Source organism: Mesoplodon mirus, assembly GCF_964341445.2.
Source record: "Mesoplodon mirus genome assembly, chromosome: 1".
Lineage (NCBI taxonomy): Eukaryota > Metazoa > Chordata > Mammalia > Artiodactyla > Ziphiidae > Mesoplodon > Mesoplodon mirus.
Window position 1 is genome coordinate 103,278 of NC_138976.1, and position 24,198 is coordinate 127,475.

General features: G+C 49.7%; 2 long non-coding RNA genes and 1 pseudogene across 7 annotated transcripts in view; 1 reads left to right on the top strand and 2 right to left on the bottom strand.

Moving 5' to 3' along the window:
• LOC309805672 overlaps nucleotides 1-18,457 on the top strand; it is a 53,370-nt gene extending 34,913 nt beyond the window's left edge. Inside the window, exons 2-6 of one of the 5 annotated variants that reach the window (XR_014294282.1) lie at nucleotides 10,672-10,748; nucleotides 11,287-11,404; nucleotides 15,825-16,067; nucleotides 16,824-17,359; nucleotides 18,277-18,457. This is a non-coding gene — a long non-coding RNA (uncharacterized lncRNA). The other 4 variants (XR_014294283.1, XR_014294284.1, XR_014294286.1 and 1 more) reach the window with 4 other exon arrangements.
• LOC309805683 lies at nucleotides 1,893-24,198 on the bottom strand. Its single transcript, XR_014294288.1, has 3 exons — nucleotides 23,894-24,198; nucleotides 15,849-16,043; nucleotides 1,893-2,906 (listed from the first exon to the last, which is right to left on the bottom strand). It is a non-coding gene; the product is annotated as an uncharacterized lncRNA (long non-coding RNA).
• Nucleotides 2,823-8,753, bottom strand: LOC309805665 (putative ATP-dependent RNA helicase DDX28; annotated as a pseudogene). Its single transcript, XR_014296172.1, has 2 exons — nucleotides 6,874-8,753; nucleotides 2,823-2,909 (listed from the first exon to the last, which is right to left on the bottom strand). The product of XR_014296172.1 is annotated as a putative ATP-dependent RNA helicase DDX28 (transcript).

Consider the following 24,198-nt stretch of genomic DNA (forward strand, 5'->3'; position numbering starts at 1 on the left):
AGGTCAAGGCAAATGGGTGGGCTCCTTAGGTCTTGGGATCGGGCAGGACACATTGCCTGGCCTGGGCCAGCCTGGGGGTCCCCCACCTCACACTGTCACACAGACTATACTAGGAGCAGCTGAGGCCTGGGCTGAGGGTTTCCCACCAGGGAGGGGATGACAGAGAAGGGGAAGGACATCCATAGATGATGGAGAGGACATCCAGGGGTGGTGTGAGGGAGCCTCCCCACTAGCGCTACATGCTCCGGACCTCCTCCCCTGCCCAGGGCCAGGCTAGGCCCCCACCAGCCCCCAGCAGCCCGCACACACTGCAGCCACCCTTCCACAAGCGGGAAGCCCCGCATCAGGGCCCGCGTGCGCTCCCGCGGACTTGGGGTGCTGGAGGTGCCCAGCGTGGTCTGCACGAGGGTTACCGGCCGCAGCAGCAGACCCAGCAGGAGCAGCAGGCACAGCAGAGGCCGCTGGCTGCATGCGCGGGGACCTTCGAGGCCCCCGGGCCGCAAGCTGCGCAGGGCAAGGCAGGCGGGCAGAGGCGGGTCTGATAGGGGCGGGCGACGGGGTTCTGCCCGTCGACACAGGCCACCCAGCGGCGCGGCCTCGCGAGGGGGGCGGGGTGAGGGAGGGGATACAGAGTCACAGGACCCTGCGACCCGTGTGCGGAGAGCCGCGATCCGGGAAGCCCGGCAGCCACAGGGCGGCACTGCCCTCCCGCCGCCTGCTCAGAGGCAGCTCCTGTGGGCTAAGCTGGCCTCTGCTGAGAGCCCACTCGCCTCCCATCGCGGGTTCCCTCCGCCCCCGCCCCTCTTCCCACACCCACTGCTCCGAGGGGGCGCCCTAGGGTGCTCTCCCCCGCCTCTAACCTTCCTGTCCAAAATGGGGTGCTTCTCTCAGAGGGCCACCTGCAGCCCGTGGCCTCTCGGGAGCACACCTCGTCCCCATCTGCCTGCAGCCGGCCCCGCCCACCCCGAGGGCTGCGTGCGAGGGTCTCTGTGGCCACAAGTGCTCTGGGCTCCCGGTTTCCCGGTACTGGGCCATGGGGGCTGGTGTGGGGGAAGAGATAATTTCTGGAAATAGGGGGGTAACCTTGTGAGCTCTGGATTCAGGAGGGGGCCCTCTGCCCCCGACCTTCTCTCTCCTCCTACTTGACTCCCCAACCTGCATGACCATTCTCTGGGGACTTGAAACAGCGCCTGGGAACTATCAGGAACCTCCCCCACTTCTGTCAGCCAGCCTCAGGAGAGCGCCCTCAGGAGCTGCTACACCTCCCCAGGGCCTGAATAGAGGGACTTTTGGGATGTGAACTGAACAACCTTCTGGGGAGACTCAACACCCTTTTACTCAACAGAGCAGGAACTCAGTCAGTAGGCTATTTGTGTGGAAGGAAATGAAGTCGCTTTCATGGCAGAAGAGCCCCCACCGCAGCAACCTTCGTCCCAGAGTTGCTGGCTGACCTTCTGGCCAGGATCCCTCCTACCTCAGCGTGGAAGGCCCGGCCTCGTGGAGAAGTGTAGGTTCTGAAGAAAGACCTGGCACCTGGGTTCTGCTGCTACACTTGCCTTATCTCGTGGCCCTTGTGGCTCTAGCTTTCCCAGAAACCTCAAGGGCTAAGTGCCTGTGCTTGTTCAGAAGCCGCACGCCATTCCCCATTTCCAGCCTCAGGCCCTCCCGCTAGCTGCCTCCTCTAGGGACCCCCTCCCCCCAACACACACACACAGACACACACGCACGCACACTGGGGATGTGCCTTCTCACAGAAGCTCAACCACTGAGATGATTTAGGGACTGTGCCCAAACTCCTGCATCCCCAGCCTCTCAAGTTTTTGCTCTGATCCCTGGCACCCCCTGGAGCTGTTCCACCTTTGGAACCTTTCCTAGGTGGCAGGAGTGCCTAGCACAGGGGTAGTGACCTAAGTCTGAGCACTGGCGACCCTACAAATCTGTTACAGAAAAACATTTTATTGAGCAGTAAGGGACCCCACTGGGGACAGAAAGGGCTGGCAATAAAGGAGCATGTGAACCTCGGGGCGGGGTGCGTGCTGCTTGACTCTCCATCCTGTTCTTGCTTCAGGGAGCAGGGCTTCCTGGGCCTCTCTGTCCTGCCTCCTGAGACCCCAGGCAGGAGGCTCTTTGCGAAGCCACAGATTGCTGCTTTCAGTTTCAAAAAGCCCAGCTCCCCCCTGGTTTGTGGTGGTGGCCGCTGACAATGGCTCAGGGCAGGAGCCCATGTGGTAGACTGCTAAGGCTTCTCTGCACCCTGTCTCTGCTCCTGCATCCTCCTCGGCTCGCAGAGTGCAGACTTCACTTTCTCCAGCTCACAAAGGGGCCCCTGAGGATTGAGCAGAGGAATGCCAGGTTTTCTTCCAGGCCAGCTTCCGCCCTGGGATGTTCAGGGCAGACTCTCATTTCAAACCTCACTTTCTGAGGCTCCTGGCTTATGGCCATTTAGTGTGCAGGGAGGCTCCTGGCTGAGGAAGGCTCAGACAGAACGACGCAGGTTCTAATCTGTGGTAGTGGGCAGTGGGGGGGGGGGGCGGGAGGGGTCACTGCAGGAAGAGGCATTCGCTGTCTTAGGCAGTTAAACCATTGCCCCGTCTTCAGAATGGTTCAGCCAGCAAGATTCTGTGGAGTCCGCCTCCTGGCACCATGCTACAATCGCCGGATTTTGGGTCTGGAGCAACCGAGATCTTCGTCCGACTCTTCCAGAGTGTGCTTTCTCTCGGGAGCACATCTGGGGACTAGCTTCTCGGCTTCCGCCTTTGCTGGCATGGCCAAAGGAGCATCCCCGTAGGCCCGGTAGCCACCAACCAGGCAGTATGTCTCCCCATGCCGGCCCAACTGCGTTTCTCCACACCCTCGGTTGAGGACATGGTAGTGACCAGGTTTAGGAGGAGAAATGGGAGCCACAGCTGCTGCAAAGAAAATCAGAACTGATCAGTCACTTCTGCTGTACACAGTCTCCTGCCAGAATTTCCCTCTCTCATGTCTCTCCCAGTTTCTGGCTGAAGACCTTTAATCTACTTGACATCCAAAACACAGACTTGGCCCATCACCTCTATGAGTCCCTAGAGAAGGGACACTGGCTGCAAAAGCAATTCCTAGAGCCTACGGCTGCATCAGGTGAGGTAGTCTCTTCACCGTTGCCAGGGAAAACAGTAGAACCCGAAAGAAATTGCAATCATGATCCTCTCCATCTCTCCCTTCCACAACAGAGAAAACATTTCTTGCAGTGTGTCACTTCTGAGGCTTTAATGGAAACGTCTTTCAAGTTTTGGAAAAAGATAACCTAATATAAATTGGTTAAGGACCCCTCCCACCTTGGCAACCCCTCTTGGGCCCCATTTATAATGCCTGTTACAACCACACTGAACTCTAGCCCTCTGATACTTTTATCTAGATTAGAACAAGGCCAAGTACTGAGGCAGAGTGATCAGGAGACTCAGAACCGGGTTCTGGGTACCAAGTGTAGGCTCACATCCACCCAGCCTCCTGGGACACCATCTGCTCAGCCCTCCAGTCTCACTAGCACTTCATCACACCCCTTGGTTCTTCCGGTCTTCCCATGAATAAGGCACCACCCTCTCCCCTAGTACTCAGCAGCTCAGTATGGGATGTGTCTGAGGGGACCAATATAGATGTGTACATGACAGCACAGAGGTGCCTGGGTTTGAAGGTGCGGTTCAAGAGTGGCCCTCTTCCTCAAACTGCTCCGTTTACCATCTGCCAACAAAAACGCACTTGCCTTTTGCTAAGAGGCCAATCAGGAAAGGGTCTGAATGGAAGCATCCTGTAGCCCAAAGCGGAAGGCAACATTTATAAAGATCAGAAGCTTCCTGAACACTAGTTCAGGGATGACCTTTCACTTGTCCTCAGCAGTGAGCACTGTGGGACCCTGAAGGTGTCCCAGGTCACTGGTATTACTTACAGCTGGGAAAGTGCTGAGGTTTACGTAGTGGGCAAGCCCCACAGGAACATGTGGCAGCCAGGTGAGGTTGTGTGTACACCATGCCTCTTCTACAGATGCCCGGTCTCGGTGTACCTGCTGCACTGCCCAGCCAGGGAACAGAGCACAGGTTTGAGTAAATATAGACGATCCGGTCAGACATTCTCTCTCAGACAACCAAAGAGATTGGTATCTGGTGGAGATCTGGTAGGGAAGTTTCTCTGAGGGCAGCACGTTTCCATAGTTACACTGCCATGGAAATTGTGAGAAGGCCTGTGAGGTCATCACTACCCAGTGAGGTCATAATAAGGAACCTGTGACTTGCGGTCAGGCTTCAGGAGGAGGGGCAGTTTTGTGGAGGAGAGCAGGGTGGAGGCAGAGGTACTCTGCCTGGTCCCTCACCCCTGGGCTTCCCCACCCATGCCCTAGTCTAGTAGACACCCCACGTGGGGCGTGCAGGTGGGCTGGTACAGCCCCAGGGGCCCCAGGAGGGCAAGAGAGACCCACATTCTGAAATTGGCTTGAGAGGCAAGATTAACGTTAAGAGACAGCTAGGTTGTATGGCACTGACCCTAAGAGGCAGAGAATTGTGTGGACTGGGGAATCAGGGAAGGCTCCTTGGCAGTGGGCCTGAAGGACAAGTGAGATCTGGACCCATGGGGAAGAGAGGGAAGACATTCCAGTTTGGAAGAATACAAGCAAAGACACACACTTCTCGACCTTGTCCTGCCCCAAATATAAATTCATAGAACCCTCACATTTTTACACCTGAGGGCTTAGAAAAACCAAGATGTTAAGGAGCCTACCCAGTGTTACACAGCTAGTGGAGAGGGGTTCTGCTCAATGGTTACGTTCATGTCGGGGCTCCGGATTTACAGCTGATAGGAATGTGAGGACGAGCTCATGCCGTTTCAAACATTTCCAAGTGATACTGAGAGAGATGTTAAAGGTGCAAAATGAGGGTGCTGAATGACCTCACAAAGTGGGAATGGTGGGCCCATTTTAATATGAAATTCAAAACAAATTCATGACAAAAGGACATAATACAAAATGACAACATAATCATTACACTCCCCTCTCCCCTAGAAGTAAAAATCATTATAATCCTCTCTCTCTCCACCATGAAAGGATGAGATAAAGGCTCAGCAGCAGCCCCTGTGAAAATCATGGTCAACACTGTGAAGAGGGGTTAGTAAGACAACTTGGTCCGACTCAGAGAAGGAAAGAGACAACTCTGCCCTTAGCCTGATCAGGCCCACAGGAAGGAACCACATTTGGGGCAGCTTTTGATAGTGTGGCAATGAGAGAGAACCTTCTTTAGGAGGGGCTCCCTGTTGCCGACCTTGAGAAAGCAAAGATGGGACCTTCGTTTACTGGGGCTGTTGCAGAGGGGATGTGCCCAGGAGGTAGAGACTGCTTGGACTACCCTTTTAGAGGTTGGGCCACCCTGGTTGAGAACCACAGCATCTTCTATCCCTAAACTGCTTGAATCAGTGGGTGCCCGTTAGGACAGACGAAGTCAGGCCTCATTGGAGCAGACTGCCTTTGGGAGTGGTAGAAGGTAAAATGTGAAGGGGAATGCTCTGGCGGAGGTTTGTCACGGCAGGTGGGCCAGCATGAGACCATTCAGAATCTCCAAGGCTCCGGAGATTACTTGGCTGGGAGCATCCCTCTGATGTGGTGTGGGGACTCCTACCTTAACAGGACCTGGCTGGGCATCTGGGGGAGGCAGAATAAACGGTTTATTAACTTAAGAGAGCGAGAGAATCACCTGGGGGGTTCCACCAAATCACTTAAAAAGCCTTGTACCTGGATTCTTGAGCCAACCCTCAGAAAACTTATCTAGATCTGGAGTAGGGCTCAGGAAGCTGCACTTTTCATAAGCTTCCTGGGCAGTCCCACCACAGTGGTCCATGGATAGAGAGACCAAATTATTGTGTATTCTCGGTTGCTTTTGGGAGTCAAAGTGGGCAATATTAAAAACTGCAGCAGGCATATGTATAAACAGGGAATATTCAAGGCAAGCAGAGGTGTATAGTTATTCTATGCATGAATCAGATTTGAGAAAAGCTAGCCTGGTGGTTAAAGAACACAAGCCTGAGGACAGACAAACCAGATTCTTTCCTACTGACTTGTGTGATTTTGACCAAGTTCTTTTATCCTTCTGACTGTTTCTTCATATGGAAAAGAGCTATGACTGTACATTTAGCACAATATTCTCTTTCGGCAAAGGTTGCTCTGGGTCCATTTGTGTTCTCTGCAACTTAACCCTTTCCAGTGCGCAAGCATTTTTAAGTTGTTTGGTGAAGTATTACATTTGACTTTCAACAGTTCATTACTTTGGGCAAAGCTTATATAATGCTGCAGAGACTAGAACCTATGCAGAGATAGTGAGAGGATGTTATAAGCTTATTCTGCTGGTTTATAAAAAAGTTTAACCTTTTCTTCTCTTCCTCCACCTGCCACCAAGAGATGAGAAAGAAGGCAGAGCCTGGAAATGCACACCAAGCAATATTTCTGTGTCAGTTTGCCTTTTATTCCTCTGCCAGTACTTCCCAGAGAGATTCCACCAAAAGTGCCTAAGCTTGCCATGGCCATTGTTGTGAAGAAAATTTCTCTTTATTGCTAGTCACATCCCCTTTTCCTTCTCCTGGGGGCTTAATGGATGTTTGGGGGCAGGAAACAAAATTTAAACTAAAACATCAATTGAAAGAGCCTTCGTCCTAAGTGTGGTAGTTTGGAGTGTGAATCTTCTCAGAGTCTACTGAATTCTGCCGCAGTGGAAACTGTTATTAAGGGGCACCCATAGAAACATCGCTTATTGTTAGAAACCATGACATAATACAGAGCCAAGATCGACATTATTCTCCACGTGAAAGACTACAGAGAGCCGAGCTCAGTAGTTCACCCTCAAGTGTTGTCCAGCAACTTACCTTTTGAAGCCAGACAGCAGCCCGGGTCTTCAGAAGGTGACTAGGCAGCCCAGAGCACCCTACTGACAAGTGTGCTCACCCGTCCAGCACAGAGGGAACGGTCCCTGTTACGGCATCATATATAAGCCTGCTGCAATAAGGTTTGCTGGTGCAAAGGCTCTCTCACTGAGGACCCCAGTCCCGGAAGGCTTCTCCTCCGGCGAGCTGCCAGTTCAATCTTCTGAGCCAGGCTCACGTCCCAGGGATGGGTCACAAAGCTGACGACGGTGCCTGGCACCTCGCTCCCCACCCGGCCCACCCTCCCTGCTCTGTGGATGTAGTCTTGCAGGGTGAGAGGGAAATCATAATTGATGACTAGCTCCACCTGGGTGCTGTCCAGGCCCCGAGAGGCAATGTCTGTGCAGAGAAGAATGTCTCGGGAGCCCTTCTGGAAGGACTGGAAGATGCCTGCTCTCATTGAGGCTGGCATCTGTCCCTGCAGTCTTAAGTGTTGGATTTTGTGGTCATCCAGAATATATACCCCAGCCAGTTCACAGTGCTGGAGCAATTACAGAACACCAGAACAGTTCCTGTGGGGCCAATCCTATATGCTCTGTCATGCTGCCTGAGGATCTGCACCAACCCAGTCACCTTCTCTGTTCCCTTCAGCCTCATGAATGTCTGTCTGACATGAGGCATGATGCAGTGGAGCTTGTCACTGGTAACGGTGGTTAGAGAGTCTAAGCTGGCAACTTTACTCAGCAGCTGGCCTACACCTTCGGGAAATGTGGCCCCCACCAGCACTAACTGAGCTTTGGGATTGAAGGGGTCTTTTAAGTCAGCTGGGCCTTCTGCTGTATTAAGTCAGCTGGGCCTTCTGCTGTATGGCTCCCCTCCAAAATGTAATCCACCAGTTCCAGGAAGCTTTCATCCAACACCAAGAAGGAGAGCGGCTCCAGGCTGATCAGTTGAGTTTTCAGGGCCTTCCACAGAGCCCCCGGAGTGGCCACCAGAATATCTGCTGGAGGTTGTTTGGACAGTTGCAGCCGGATCCTCCTCATGCCATGGCCTCCCCCTAACTCCCGCACCTGGAGGTCCAAGGAGCTGCCCAAGGCCTGGGCCACAGCACACACCAGTTCGGCTAATTCTCGAGAAGGCACAAGAGCCAGGCCTCGAGGAGCAGGGATACGACAGGGGTCCAGCCTTGGATGGCCCAACAGCCGTTGAAGGAGAGGTAGCATGTAGCTGAGAGTTTTGCCACTGCCGGTTTCTGCGGCGCAGAGAATGTGGCGGCCGCGAAGAAGTGGGGGAATGGTACTCGACTGCACGTTTGTGGGCCGAACAACTTCGGGAGCAGCCTCCTGTAGCGCGCTCAGAACGGGGAGCTCCAGACACACTTCAGTGCAGCTGCACTTGGGCGAAAGGTTCCGCAGCGCTGGAGCCTCATGTTGCGCGCACTCGATGGAGAAATGGTCCGCGTGGGTGCACCGATTCCTCCAGCCGCGCGAAGAGAGTGGCGCGGGTTCCAAGAGCCCAGCGTGAGGTGAGCCGGCTGATTCAAATCGGGTCGCCGCACTGACATCAGCGTCAGCCCAGGACGCGCCAGCATCGGCCGCGGGGGGGCTACGCTGGCCGCTATGCCGCTCTTCCTGCCGCCGCTGTAGAGCCCGCAGGATGCGCACCACGGGCAGGGGCTCGATGGGACCGCAGACCGTCAGGTCCCGGCGAGGCGCCAGAAGCAACCGAGCCGCGAGCGACAACAGCCGCAGCCGCCGTGCGAGAGCCATACACCCCTCGTTGCGGGAGAGGCGCACGACAGTGACGTCACAGGCGCGCCAAGGCCTCGCGGACGGTGGCCGGCGCGGCTCAGTAAGGCCCGCGGACTCGGTGAACTGCGTGGAAGGAGCGGGATGTGTAGAGCTCAGCAGCGGCGAGGTGTGTAGGTCCGAACCGGGGATGGTGACTCCAGACCCCCGCCAACCTTGGGGAAGGGTGCGCGACGGAGGCAGGACCGGGGTCCGGCGATGCGCGGCGATGGGGCCCTGGCATTACGAACCAGGAGGGCGGAGGGCTTCTGGCGATCCGATGTCCGATCCCTGCCGTGCTCTTTTGTCGCCCTCACAGCTCCTGTCATGGCTTGGCCAGTTCGGGTCTCCCCCTGTGACTTACGATGAGGGTGCGGCGGTGTTTTCCCAGATGTGGTCCCCGTGTAAGGTCTTTGAATACAAGTATGTATTGAGAGTCTGAGTGAATGGGTCAGGCCTGGGGGCCGAGACCAGGAGTCCGGGAGTCGTAGGTCCAGGCTCACCCTTCCCTTAGAGCTCCCCAGAGAGCTGAGGGCCCCGAGGGCAAGCTGATGGCTTTCAGCGTATCTTCTCTTCAGTCAAGAGAACTCACCTCTTGGTACTTTGCCCCTTTCTTTTCAGCTGAGGTTCATTCTCCCCTCCCTTGTCACCCTTTCCAAATTCTCATCCTGAACCCACTGCTTTCTTGGGTAGTTCACCTCCAACGGCTTTCCAGTCAGATACCTCAATTCCGTAAACAGCAGAGAGGAGGGTCCTGCTACAGGTTTGTGTCTTGTCTCACAAAGCCACGGTCAGGCAGAATATTTTACTTTAATTCAGTTGTTCAGGTTGCCAAAAAGCCTTAGACAACAGGTACTTCCTGAACGGATACCGAAAATGGGTGTCCGATCACTTCTGTAATTTCCAGTGTCTTGGGTAGGAGATAAGGTAAACGTGGATTAATCACCTGGGAGGTTCTTAACATCTGGCGAAAGGGTTTTACTTTCATCAGACACCGTTATAGAGATAAATACTATCAAATTTCAAATAGCATTTTGATACACGATAGACGTTCTGGAGAGTTGAATGCTAAGCCAGCAGAGGAGAGGGTTTTGAGTCCTCATGGGTGAACAGAGTCATTGGAAAGAGCAGTGGCTCTTGAGTGAGGGTGATTTTGCCATCACCCGTCCTCCAGAACGTTTGACAATGGCTGGAGACAGTTTTCTTTGTCACATCCGGGGTGTGGGGGCGGGTGGGGTGGTGCTGCAGACATCTAGTGGGTAGTGGCCAGGATTCTACTACATATCGTACAAGGCATAGGACAGCCCTCCCCACCACCCCAAAAGAATTATCTGGCCCAAAATGTCAATAGCGTGCTATGGAGAAACCTTGGATAGAGGCTGAGGACTGAAGAGAGGCTGAGGTTCTCACATGTACTCTCCCTTCAGGTTGTCAGTCACATTTGCCAGACCCTTGTGTGGCCCTGCCCCTTTCCTAGAATCTGTAGCAGGCACACTGATGCCATTGCTTGTCATGGCCTTGGGATGAGAAAACCTTGGGGGCTCCTCAAAGTCATAAACACAGGAAGGAAGGAGTGATTTAGGAGGGTGACGTGGGAGAAGAGAGCTTTAGGAAGAACAGAATTGTCCTCATGTGTTTGGGAAATGTGCCAGATGGAAAAGAGATGAGGTGTGCCATGGAGTGTACCGTTGCAGAAGTCAGACTGGGACTAATGCGCGACAGGGAGTCAGATTCTGAATTTGACATAGGCTGCTGTAGCAACTAGAAGTGCCTAGACCTGTCTAGACAGTGCTGGGTTTTCTGTCACTGCAAAGTTCATGTATAGGCTGATGACCAGTGACTGGTGATATGCAAGAGGGGATTTCATATAAAGGATGCTCTAAGATATTGTGATTCTACACTACTTTTACGATTCTTTCCCAGAACTCGGAGCTCCTCGTTCGTTAGCTGAAGAGCTCCTTGGATGTCTGCTCTGACAAGTCTCATCCATTTACATGTGCCACTCATTTTTCAGGTACAAAACAAAGAATCGCTTTGCACAAAGCCAGAAGGGCTACACTGAAAGAATGATCAGAAAAGAAGAATACATAGGTATGTATTTGCATTGACTTTCTCCAAATATTTGAGACAGGGTAGCTGGTTAGTGGCTGCTTTCTCGTGCTCGAGCCCTTACAACGTGATCTCCTCAGAATGTCATAGTGATAGGAGCCTGACTGAGCCTGTCTGTCTCTGCCCATGGACCCTAGTTTCTTCTTGTCATTGCTTTAAGTACTGTGTAAGGCCCTTCTGTTTTCCTCCCACTCACAGCAGACACTGAGTAACCTCTAGTTGTGACTGAGATGCATATTTCACAGTATAGTACTTTAGAAATGAGAAAGGTTTACTTATTGTGGAAACAAATGTAGGCTCCTGGGAGTGTTAGTGTCACTTGGTAATGTTTTTCCCAGGGCTGCCATGGTAACTGACTTTGCCTGGTTACTCCCTACGTTTTCCATTCGACGCAGCAGGCCCACTGCTAGGCCTCTCACTTGAGAAGTCCAGAATCGGGAAGACACAGGCTGTATCAGTTGCACTGCGGCCTTATTCACAACAGCCAAGATGGTGAAGCAACCCAAATGTCCATCAACAGGTGAATGGATAAAGAAGAAGAGGTCCATGTACACAATGGAATATTCACCATGGAGAACAATGAATTACTGCTCTTTGAGGCACCACAGATGAGCCTAGAGATAATCATGGAACATGAGGTAAGTTGGAAATCAAAAGACCTATATCCTATGATATTACTTATAGGCGTTATCTAATAACTGACCCACAGGAAGATATTTCCACAGAGAAAGACACTCACAGATGTAGGAAAAAACTATACTTATCTAAAAGGAAAGGTGGGAGGAATGGATAAATTAAGATCAGTGTTACATATACCAATACATATTATATACATGTGTCACAAAGACCGACCATATAGCAAGGGAGGTCTACGGAACACTGTGTAATATTTTGCATGGGAAGAGGATCTGTATATGAATAGACATATATAATGTACAAATGAGCCAGATTGTGTACAACTAGGGCAAACAATATTCTAATCATTACCCCGATTACAAAAATTAAGACAACCAATAAGAAGTAATGAGACATAAAATTATGGGGGTTTCTCCTGGCACATTCCATTCTAATTTACAACCTAGGAACACGACTTCCAGAAAGGCTCTCCTGCCCTACTACCCAGATTGGGGAATGAAGAAATGCTGCCTCCTTGTGACCGTTTCACACAACAGCAGCTTTAAACCCACTGCTCATGGTCACTAACTATTCACCAAACGTGCAGTTCTGTAATGGCACCTGTCCACCAAAAAATTCCTGGGGTCGAAAACCGAATAAGAAATTCAAAAGAGGGCAACCTTCCAAGAAGACAATTTCAAGAGGTATATTGTATGCACACTTTGTTCTCCTTTTTTTTAAACAGAAACAAAAACGGCTTGGAAAAATGATGAATTTTTGGTATTTGTAAAGACACGTAAACCCAAATTACAAAAACCTATCAGCTCACAGCAGTCAGAATGGCCATTAGCAAAAATGCTGCAAGCAATAAATGCTGAAGCGATTGTGGAGAAGTGCGTACCCTCCGTTCTAAGGGGGATGTGGTAAGGGCCACTAATGAAAACACAATGGAGGTGCTTTGAAAAGGGAAACATTGCGCTACCAGGCAATCAGTCATACCCACTGCTGGACCTGTCACCTGAGAAAATGAGAATCAAAACCTCACAGACTGGCAATTCTGCACTCCAGCAATACTTACCATAGCCAACACTTGGAAGCAACGAAAATGTCCATCAACAGAGGAGTGCACCAAGAAGCAGTGGTCCATGTACACAATGGAATATTACTCCAATAAAAAGTTTAAATTAAATTTAAAAACAAACATAAGTAAGGAGACGTAAGCATTTGGGGGTTTATCTGGGCACATTCTTCTCTAATTTATAACCGAGGAACACCACTGGCAGGAAGGTCTGTTTCCCTAGTACCAGCGTGGGGAACTTAGAAAGGCTGCCACCCTCTGGCCGTTACCTGCAAAAGCAGCTTTAAAGCCTGTGCTAATGGTCACTTCATGTGAACAAGTACTGCAGGGCTGTAAATGAAACCTGCCCTCAAAATGTCTTGAGGGAGGTAATGGCCAAAAAATTTCAAAATGTGACACATACTTTAAAAAACACTTTGAAGAGCTAAGCTGTAATCACAGCTTGAAAAATAAGAAGGACATGCCTTAAAGCTTAATGTCAAGGGATTATGAGACACACGGAAATTCAACCACAAAGAGGTATCAGTTCACACCCCTCAGAATAACCTTCAGCACGAAACCCATAATCAATAAATGCTGGGGCTTCCCTGGTGGCGCAGTGGTTGAGAGTCCACCTGCGATGCAGGGGACGCGGGTTCGTACTCCGTTCTGGGAAGATCCCACATGCCGCGGGTGCCTGTGCTCTGCAACGGGAGAGGCCACAACAGTGAGAGGCCCGTGTACCGCAAAACAAACAAACGAAAATAAATAAATAAATGAATGAATGAATGAATGCATGCATGCTGAAGGTGTTGTGGAGAAATGCATACCCTCAACTTTCAGTGGGATGTACCCTGGAAAGAGCCACTAATGAGAACAGAATGGAGATGCCTTTAAAAGGTACACATTGAGCTACAATATCATTCAGCAGGCCCATTCCTGGACCTATAACCAAAGAAGACAGAATTGGAAAGGCACAGGAAGGCAAATGTGCACTGCACAGTATTACAATAGCCAAGATATGGAAGTAACCAAAAAGTCCAGCAACAGATGAGTGGACAAAGAAGAACTGGTACAAGTACAGACAAAATATTAGCCAAGGAAAAAAAGGACACATTGCCCTGTGCAGCACCGTAGATGATTCTAGATGTAATCACACAACCTGGAGTAAGTCAGAAAGAGAAAGACACATATCGTATGATATCACTTATAGGTGTTACCTAAAAATTGATACCAGTGAAGATATTCCCACAGAGAAGGGCTATCAGAGATTCATTAAACAAATTTATGGTTCACCAATGGAAAGGTGTGAGGATTGGATACATTAGGATATTGGGGTTAACAGACGTATACAAACACAGGTGAAATATATAATCACCAAAGACCTACGGAATACCAAGAGAAGACTACTCAACATTCTGTCATAACGTACATGGGAAAAGGATCCCAGCAAGAACAGACATATGTATATGTGTAAAAGAACCACATCTTGCACACCTACAACAAGCCAAACGTTGTAATCAAACTTGCTGTAATAAAAAATAAAAAATTAAATTAAAAACACGAACAAGAAGTAGTGAGACAAACTTGAGGGGCTTTCTCCTGGCACATTCCATTCTAAATTACAATCTAGAACGCGACTTCCATTGAGGCTCTGCTGCCCTAGTAACCAGATTTGGTAAGGGAGAACTGCTGCCACCTTGTGGCCGTTCCACACAACAGCAGCTTTAATCCCAGCACTAATGGTCAGTGGATATTCAAAATCATTGCAGGCCTGTAAATGACACCTGCCCTGAAAACAAATCCTGGGGTCATATATCGACCAAAAAATTCAAAAGACGTCCATATTTCAAAACGACAGTTTCAAGAGGCATAATTTATGCACATCTGGCTTCTGTTTCTTTTCCTTTCCTTTTTTGTTAAAAAAATGGGAACGGAAAAAGGCTGAACATCAGGAATTAATAAAGCCATGCAAGTCCAGTGTACGAAAACGTTCACCTCACAGCCATCAGAATGATTATCAGCAAAAAAAGTCTACAAGAATAAATGCTGAAGGCGTTTTAGAGAACTGTGTACCCTTTAGCTGCTGGTGGGATGAAACCTGGTAACAGCCAGTAGTGAGACCAGATTGGAGGTGCGTTTAAGGGTAAAAATGGAGCTACCATGTGATCTGGTAGGCCCACTCATGGGCCTATCACATGAGTAGACCAGAATCAAAAAGACACAGGCTGGCAATCCTGCACTGCAGCAACATGTACCATCCCAAGACCTGGAAGAAACCAAAATATCCATCAACAGAAAAATGCACCAAGAAGAAGTCGTCCATGTACACGATGGAATATTAGCCATGAAAAAGCATGGAACAGTGCCGTTGGCACCACCATAGAAGGATCTACAGATAATCACCCAACATGAAGTAAGATAGAAACCGAAAGACAGACATCCTATGACATCACTTACAGGTGTTACCTAAAAATTGATACCCATGAAATAATTTCCAAGAGAAGGACACACATAGATTCAGAAAACCAAATTATGTTTAACCAAATGGAAAGGTGTAAGGAATGTAGGAATTAGGATATGGGGGTTAACAGACATGTACTAATACATATGAAATATATAATCACCAAGTACCTATGGGATACGAAGAGAGGTCTACTCAACACTCTATAATATACACGGGAAAGGATCCAAAGAGGAATAGACAGATACATTGATAGGATGAACCAGAGACTGTACACCTAGGAGAATCTACATTTTTATCAAATTTGCTCTGATAATTAATAAAAATTAAATTTAAAAAACAAACAATAATTTAGGAGATATAAACTCTTGGGGCTTTTCGCTGGCACATTCCACTCTAATTTGCTGCTTACTAACACAATTTCCAGGAAAGCTCTGTTGCCCAAAAACCCAGAGTTGGAAATGTAGAAATGCTGCCGCCTTGTGGCTGTTTCCCACAAGAGCAACTTTAAACCCACAGCTAATGGTCACTTAACATTCCCAAGGACTCAGGGCTGTAAAGGACACCTGCCCTAAACAATTGTGCGGAGGTAGGGAATGGCCAAAAAAATTCAAAACTGGCAAATTTTCAAGGAGATAGTATGGAGGGGTAAGTTTTACTCACTCATTTTCAAAAAAGAGGAAAATGGGTAAAAGCTCAACATCAGGAATTATTAGACTCATGCAAGTCTAACCTCCAAAAATTTTCAACTCACACATGTCAACTACCATCAGCAAAAAGTCTACAAGCAATAAATGCTGAAGGGGTTTTAGAGAACTCTGTACCCTCTAGCTTCTGGTGAGATGTAAAGTGGTAACAGCAAATAATGAGAAGAGAAAGGAGCTGCGTTTAAACGTAAAAATTGAGCCACCATTCCATTCAGCAGGCCCACTGCTGAGCCTCTCACCTGAGAAGTCCAGAGTCGAGAAGGCACAGGCTTCAACAGCTGCACTACAGGAATTTTCACAATAACCAAGACATGGAAGTAACCAAAATGTCCATCACCAGATGAGTGGAAAAAGAAGGAGTGGTCCATGTACAAAATGGAATATTCGCCGTGGAAAACAATGAAACACTGCTCTTTGAGGCACCATAGTTGATCCTGGAGATAATCACATAACATGAGGTAAGTCGGAAAGCAAAAGACATATCCTATGATACCACTTATAGGCGTTATCTAACAACTGACACAAATGAACATATTTCCACAGAGAAAGACACTCACAGACTTAGAAAACAAACTATGCTTATCTAAAAGGAATGGTGGGGTGAATGGAAAAATTAAGATTAGGGTTACCATACGTGTACAAATACCTATTAAATACATATATTAAAAAGACCGACCATATAGCAAGGGAGGTCTATGGAACACTCTGCAATAATTTACATGGGAATTGGCTCTGTACAGGAATATATATATATATATATATATATTGCACAAATGAACCAGATTGTGTACACCTAGGACAAACAATATTCTAATCATTACCCTGATTAAAAAACTAAAACAACGAACAAGAATTAATGTAAGATTAACTTATGGGGGTTTCTCCTGGCACATTCCATTTTAATTTACAACCTAGGCACAGGACTTCCAGAAAGGCTCTGCTGCCCTAGTAACCAGATTTGGGAATGGAAAAATGCTGCCGCCTTGTGGCCGTTTCCCACAACAGCAGCTTTAATCCCAGCGCTAATGGTCAGTTGATATTCAAAATAAGTGCAGGCCTGTAAATCACACCTGCCCTGAAAACAAATCCTGGGGTCGTATATCGACCAAAAAATTCAAAAGACGTCCACATTTCAAAACGACAGTTTCAAGAGGCATATTTTACGCACATTTGTTTTCTGTTTCTTTTTCTTTCTTTTTTTGTTAAAAAAACAGGAATGGAAAAAGGCTGAACATCAGGAATTAATAAAGCCATGCAAATCCAGTGTACAAAAACTTTCACCTCACAGCCTTCAGGATGATCATCAGCAAAAAAAAAAGTCTACAAAGAATAAATGCTGAAGGGGTTTTAGAGAACTGTGTACCCTTTAGCTGCTGGTGGGATGTAACCTGGTAACAGCCAGTAGTGAGAACACAATGGAGGTGCGTTTAAGGGTAAAAATGGAGCTACCATGTGATCTGGTAGGCCCACTCATGGGCCTATCGCATGAGTAGACCAGAATCAAAAAGACACAGGCTGGCAATCCTGCACTGCAGCAACATGTACCATAGCCAAGACCTGGAAGAAACCAAAATGTCCATCAACAGAAAAATGCACCAAGAAGAAGTCGTCCATGTACACGATGGAATATTAGCCATGAAAAAGCATGGAACAGTGCCGTTGGCACCACCATAGAAGGATCTACAGATAATCACCCAACTTGAAGTAAGAAAGAAACCGAAAGACAGACATCCTATGACATCACTTACAGGTGTTACCTAAAAATTGATACCCATGAAATAATTTCCAAGAGAAGGACACACATAGATTCAGAAAACCAAATTATGTTTAACCAAATGGAAAGGTGTAAGGAATGTATGAATTAGGATATGGGGGTTAACAGACATGTACTAATACATATGAAATACATAATCACACAATACCTATGGAATACGAAGAGAGGTCTACTCAACACTCTATAATATACACGGGAAAGGATCCAAAGAGGAATAGATACATTGATAGGATGAATCAGAAACTGTACACCTAGGAGAATCTACATTTTTATCAAATTTGCTCTGATAATTAATAAAAATTAAATTTAAAAAGCAAACAATTTAGGATATATATGCTCTTGGGGCTTTGCGCTGGCACATTCCACTCTAATTTGCTGCTTACTAACACAATTTCCAGGAAAGCTCTGTTGCCCAAAAACCCAGAGTTGGAAACGTAGAAATGCTGCCGCCTTGTGGCCGTTTCCCACAAGAGCGGCTTTAAACCCACAGCTAATGGTCACTTAACATTCCCAAGGACTCAGGGCTGTAAAGGACACCTGCCCTAAACAACTGTGCGGAGGTAGGGAATGGCCAAAAAAATTCAAAACTGCAAATTTTTCAAGAAAATAATATGAAGAGGTTAATTTGGCTCACTCTCTTTTAAAAAAAGGAAAATGGATAAAAGCTCAACCTCAGTAATTATTAGACTCATGCAAATCTAATCTACAAAAAGGTTTCAACTCACACCAGTCAACTGGCCATCAGCAAAAAGACTACAAACAATAAATATTGAAGGGGTTTTAGAGAACTGTGTACCCTCTAGCTTCTGGTGAGATGTAAAGTGGTAACAGCCAATAATGAGAACAGAAGGGAGCTGCAATTAAGATAAAAATTGAGGTACCATTCAATCCAGCAGTCACACCACTGGGCCTCTCACCTGAGACCTGAATCGAGAAGACCCGGGCTGCAAAATCTGCACTGCAGCCTTATTCACAATAGCCAAGACAGTGAAGCAACCAAAAGGTCCATCAACAGATGAACAGATAAAGAAGAAGTGGTCTATTTATACAACAGGATATTAGCCATGGAAAACAATGAAACACTGCTATTTGAGGCACCGTAGATGAGCTTGGAGATAATCACAGAACATGAGGTAAGTCAGAAAGCAAAAACCTATATCCTATGGTATCACTTATAGGTGTTAACTAATAACTAACACAAATGAACATATTTCCACAGAGAAAGACACTCACAGACTTAGAAGTATGCTTATCTAAAAGGATAGGTGGGGTGAATGGAAAAATTAAGATTAGGGTTACCATACGTGTACAAATACCTATTAAATACATATATCAAAAGACCGACCATATAGCAAGTGAGGTCTATGGAACTGTGGAGACGTCCCAATCACCTGACTGCCCTCCGACCTGCCGTGAATTGGAGACTGAGACCAGGCACGCCTCTCTCCTTCTCCATTCACTCAAGGACAGACTGGGGGTCATGGGAACCTCAGAATCGAAACCAGATTCTAAGACACCCCTGGGGTGTCTCCTAGCCAATTTTACAGCCCTCGGTTTCTCCCAAGTTCTCCGTTGCCGACGGCTTATTTTCTATTCCACTGTGGCCAGGCCACAATATCCTCTAGACAATCAATCCAAATGGCCTCCTGAAGGGACTTTCAATTTTAACATCCTCTGTGATCTAGATAATTACTGCCGCAGGATGGGCAAATGATCCGAGGTCCCCTATGTTCAGGCCTTCTGGTATTTACGCTCCCGCCCCTCCCTCTACATCGATTGTTCCACTTCCCAGATCTTTCTTGCCAAACAGACATCTCCTACATCCAAGCCCCTAATTTCCTTTGATGATGACTCCTCTCCACTAGGCGACCCACCCGAATCTCTCGCCTCTCCCCCCTCCAGAGCTCCTCTCCAGCCTCCACCCAACCCTGAAGCGGTCCCTCCTCATCCCGCAGCCGCTCTGGCCCATCCAACCGCTCCCTCGCCTCCCTCAACGGTTTCTCCTGCCACGCCCCTTGCTTCGCCAATTAGTGCACATACACGCTCTCCCGACTCCCAAGATCCAAATCTCTGCCCTCTGAGGGAGGTAGAAGGAGCGGAAGGATTAGTTACAGTTCATGTTCCCTTTTCCCTCCAAGTTCTCTCTCAAATAGAAACGCGATTAGGCTCCTTTTCGGCGGACTCTTCCCGCTACATCAAATAATTTCGCTACCTCTCTCAAGCTTACGATCTAACCTGGTATGATATCTCTGTGATCCTATCTTCTACTCTGACTCCTGATGAGAGGGAAAGAGAATTCAAACTGCTGCCCGAAACCATGCAGATCAGGTTCACCTTACCGACAACTCCATGCCTGTCGGAGTGACTGCTGTACCTGGTACCAATCCAGGCTGGACTTATCAGGATGGCCAAGATGGCCGTCATAAACACGACCTCATGATCCAGTGCCTCCTGGCTGGCATGCAGGCTGCTGCTCATAAGGTAGTCCATTTTGAAAAACTAAAAGAGATAATCCAAGAACCTAACGAAAATCCAGCTATCTTTCTCAATCGCCTTACAGCGGCCTTAACTTTCTACACCCAACTGGATCCTGACACCCTGGCAGGGGCAGCGGTCCTAGCCACCCATTTTATCACCCAATCAGCCCCGGACATCCGAAAGAAATTAAAACGGGCAGAAGACGGCCCTCAAACCCCTATTCGAGATCTGGTAAAGATGGCCTTTAAAGTCTACAATGGCCCTGAGGATTTGGCAGGATCCAGCTGACAGGCTCGGATGCACCAGAAGGTGGCCCTCCAAACCCAACCTCTTGTAGCCGCCCTAAGGCCAGCCATCTCCCATGTATCACAGCATCCATGGGGTCCGCAAAAGGAAACCCCGCCGGGGGCCTGCTTCAAATGCAGAAAAGAAAGCCACTGGGCTCGCCAATGTCCCAATCCCCGACCTCCTAAGTCCTGTCCCAGCTGCGGGTTAATGGGCCACTGGAAGAGTGACTGCCCTACGACTGGCCCTCCCTCAGCATCTCCACGTGGGGGGCAGGCCGACCCAATGGCATTACCACTCGAACTGCTGGGATTGGCTGACGACTGACGGCACCCGGACTCGAAGACCCCCATCACCCTCACCGAGCCCAGGGTAACGCTACAGGTAGCGGATAAGTCCATTTCACTTCTGGTGGACACAGGGGCTGCCTATTCGGTCCTGCCTACTTATTCCGAGCCAGTTTCTCCTTCCCAGATCTCGGTCATGGGTATTGATGGCAAACCATCCTTCCCACTCCAGACCGGTCGACTCCCATGTCATATCAAAGGACTCCCTTTTACTCATTCCTTCTTAGTCATACCATCCTGCCCAGTTCCCTTGCTGGGCCGAGATGTCCTTTTCCACTTAGGGGCCTCCCTCCAGCTGGACAGACTTGACCCTAAGGTCCCCTCCTCCCAACTCCTGCTTCCTCTTCTCGGCCTGTCTCTAGAACCCTCCCCCTCTACCCCCCTCTTCCAATCACACGGAACCCAATCAATCCCCATGTCTGGGATGCTTCTAAGCCCATAATAGCAACACACCATTCCCCCCGTCCTCATCCGCCTAAAGGACCCCTCCAAATTTCCATCAAGGCCCCAGTTTCCCATCTCTGAGACTCACCTTAGGGGCCTACAACCTATTATCACAGGACTCCTAAACCAGGGACTCCTTATCCCCAGTGACTCTCCCTGAAACACCCCCATCCTGCCTGTCTGCAAGGCCTCTGGGGATTATCACCTAGTCCAGGACCTCCTACTAACCAATGAAGCCATAATCCCTCTCCACCCAGTAGTACCAAACCCATACACCTTGCTCTCCCATATCCCCCCATCCACAACCCACATTACGGTTCTGGATCTCAAAGATGCCTTTTTCACTATCCACCTACATCCCGGCTCCTATTTCCTCTTCGTCTTTACCTGGACGGATCCGGATACTCATACTTCCAGTCAGCTCACCTGGACAGTTCTTCCCCAGGGCTTCCGCGAGAGTCCTCACCTCTTCGATCAGGCGCTGGCACAAGACCTCACTTCCTGCTCCCGTACCCCCAGCACACTCCTTCAATATGTAGATGACCTCCTCCTTTGTAGCCCATCTCTCAGCCTCTCAAGACAACATACTGCAGATCTCCTCAATCACCTTGGCTCTCGCGGTTATCGGGTCTCCCCAGCCAAGGCTCAGTTATCTGTATCTTCTGTAACCTACCTGGGGCTCCACCTTACCCCTACCACAAAAGATATAACAGCCGATCGCACCCGGATTATCTGTGAACTCCAGCCTCCGGAAACAGCGGAACAAATTCTCTCCTTTTTGGGCCTTATAGGATTTTTCCTACACTGAATCCCTAACTTTGCTCTCCTCGCTAAACCCTTATATCTAGCCGCTAAGGAAACCCCTCAAGGACCCCTCACCTCTCCTTCCGCCGTTCAACAGGCCTTTCTCACCCTCCGTAACGCTCTGATATCTTCTCCTCCCCTTTCTCTGCCCAACCCAAACCGACCTTTTCACCTTTTTGTGGATGAACGGGCCTCAATAGCCACTGGACTCCTTGCCCAGCCTGTAGAGCCTTCCTACCGCCCCGTGGCTTACCTCTCCAAACAGCTAGACCCAACCATTCAGGGATGGCAACCATGCCTTCGGGCCCTAGCAGCAGCAGCCGAACTGACCAAACAAACACTACAGATACTCAACCACACAGGAATAGGTAACATCTCCGACTGCTTTCTATGTGCCTCGCTTGGCCGGCCACCCTTGGCTGCTGTCCCACTCGACCAGCCCTTCAATTCTACTTCCTACACCTCCCCAAACTCACCTTTTTCCCCGTGAAAAGTCCCCATATTCCTTGATTCAAAAATCTCACCATCTATTACGGCAGCCGCCCAAATCTAGCTGATACTGGGTTTCTTTGCAACCCATCCCTCACGGTAAACACATCAATTGAAGCACCACCAGGCATGTTTTTCTGGTGCAATGGTTCCCTCACAAAAGAGATCAATTCTCCCTCCCCCTTCCCATGTATCCCCGTTACTCTCGTCCCACAACTCACACTGTATAGCCAAGCCAAATCTTCCTCGCTAATCACGCCGCCCTTTACCCGACAGAAAAGAGCCATCTTTCTTCCTCTGGTCGCAGGATCATCTCTCTCGCCTCCTCCCTGGTCGCTGCAGGCCGGGGTGGGGGGGGGAGGGCGGGGAGCTCTAACACATAGTGTTTCAACATCCCGCGACTTAGAACATAAACTCCAGCTAGCCATTGAAGGCTCCGCCACCTCCATCTCCTCTCTCCAGCGCCAAATCACCTCCATAGCCCGAGTCGCTCTCCAGAATCGACGAGCCCTGGATCTCCTGACGTCCGACCAAGGAGGTACCTGCCTCTTCCTACAGGAGGAATGCTGCTGTAAACGCCCTCCATCGCTTAAGAGAAGAACTCCAACGCAAACACCAACAGTCCGCCTCCCCAATTCCGATTGGTGGCGATCCACCCTCTATACCTGGCTAACACCAATCTGAGGCCCCTTAATTCTCATCTGTATCTTGCTCATGTTTGCCCCCTGTTTTCTTAGGTTCCTTCGCAGGCGCATGGAGGACGTCTCTCGGGTGGCCACAAACCAAATGTTCCTCGGTCCTTACACCTTGCTTCCTACAGAACCCCCCACTGGTCTCCCCTAAGCCTCGGACCTCTGGTCGCCCGACTCCCCTTTCGACGCCCCCATTCAGCATGAAGTAGTCAGAGATCAGAACGCCGCCCCATTACACCAAAGATGTCGGGATGTAAGGCCAACTGGCCCGAGGCAGGGGAACGCAATCAGATTCACAGGTTGCATCAGACCAAAACTCTCCGGACCACCCACTTCCAGAAACTGACCTGGAGACATTCCGGACCACCCAGTTCCAGGAACTGACCTGGGGGCTTTCCACCCGTCCCAGCCTTCCCGCCTTTCGAGGGGCGGGACTAGCGGTCCCAAGACTGATGGAACCGGCACCAGATAGTGCCACGACACCCCAAGAGACCACCAGATAAGGAATTCCCTGCGCCCTCCCAGGTTCACCACACCCCTTTCCCTTCTTCCCCTATAAAATCTTGCCCAGCCCTCGCCCGGGTGCGACTTCTCTGGCCCCTTTCTCTCGGACCAGTGAACCTCGCCCGGGAGCGCCCCCTAATAAAGCTCACTTGAAGCTTTCCTCTGTTTCGCGATGCCGTTTGTTAAGATCCGACCTTACACTTACACATCAAGGATGGCTCTGAGCTGAATTTCTGCAAAACAAGACTATCCCGTGCAAAGAACAACCCAGTAGAGCTTTGTATCCCATCAGCTACAGGAAGAGAATGGCTGCCGGCTACTGAAAGCCAGCAGCATTTACAACTTAACTCCCATGGCCTCTGCAGTGGTACGTCTGAGTTTTCTGTTTCTGCGACTGTACCAAACAGCTCTGGTGTAATTTCGTCGTTCCTTCCTCCACCCACCCCCACCAACCCCTGTCCCCTTACCTGCGGTCCGCAGCCCTCCGCTCCGCGCTCGGATGCCGCTGGGGTGCCAGGGACCCACGGGACGGGTCGTTCCCAGCCGCCGGGCGCTGGCTCCCTAGACTCCCCGCCGGCTCGCGTGGCGCCGACGGCTAGGAGCCCCGAGGACGCCCCGCGCCATGTGCGCTCTGGCCGGGACGCCCACTTCCGGGACACTCTCTTCCGGGAGAGGCGCGCAGACCGCCGCCGCGCTCAGGTGAGCCGCAGCCAATGCCGAGCAAGACCCGCCCCGGCGGCGCCGCGTTCGCGCGGCGCAGCACGATCTCGGC